Genomic DNA, 461 nt, shown 5'->3' on the forward strand with positions numbered 1-461 from the left:
GTGTTATTCAATTTAACTGGTTCAAAAAAAACGACTTGTTGAGATTTGATTAAAAAACGACTTGTTGAGATTTGATAAAGGACGATGGAGGCAAATTTACAGCTTCTGTAGCCGTTGTCACAATCTGTGATGATGCACAGAATCACACCCAGTGTGAACAGTGTCACAGAGGGTCAACACAAACTGCAGCATTGTTCACTAAAATCGCACACCATTGATGTATTTAAAATATACATGGACACACTTCATAATATTGTGGACCATTAGGGAATACATTAAGCAAGTACTTTTACTTTTAATGCTTAGGTATTTTTAAAAGCAAGTACTTACTTACTTTTACTCAAATAAAAATGTTGATGTGGTGCTTTTACTTTTACTAGAGTACATTTTTGTCTGTTTATTTGTACTTTTACTTAAGTTCAGTGTTTGAGTACTTTCTCCACCACTGGAAAATATTCACA

Source organism: Austrofundulus limnaeus, unplaced genomic scaffold, assembly GCF_001266775.1.
Source record: "Austrofundulus limnaeus strain Quisiro unplaced genomic scaffold, Austrofundulus_limnaeus-1.0 Scaffold290, whole genome shotgun sequence".
In the NCBI taxonomy this organism is placed as follows: Eukaryota; Metazoa; Chordata; class Actinopteri; order Cyprinodontiformes; family Rivulidae; genus Austrofundulus; species Austrofundulus limnaeus.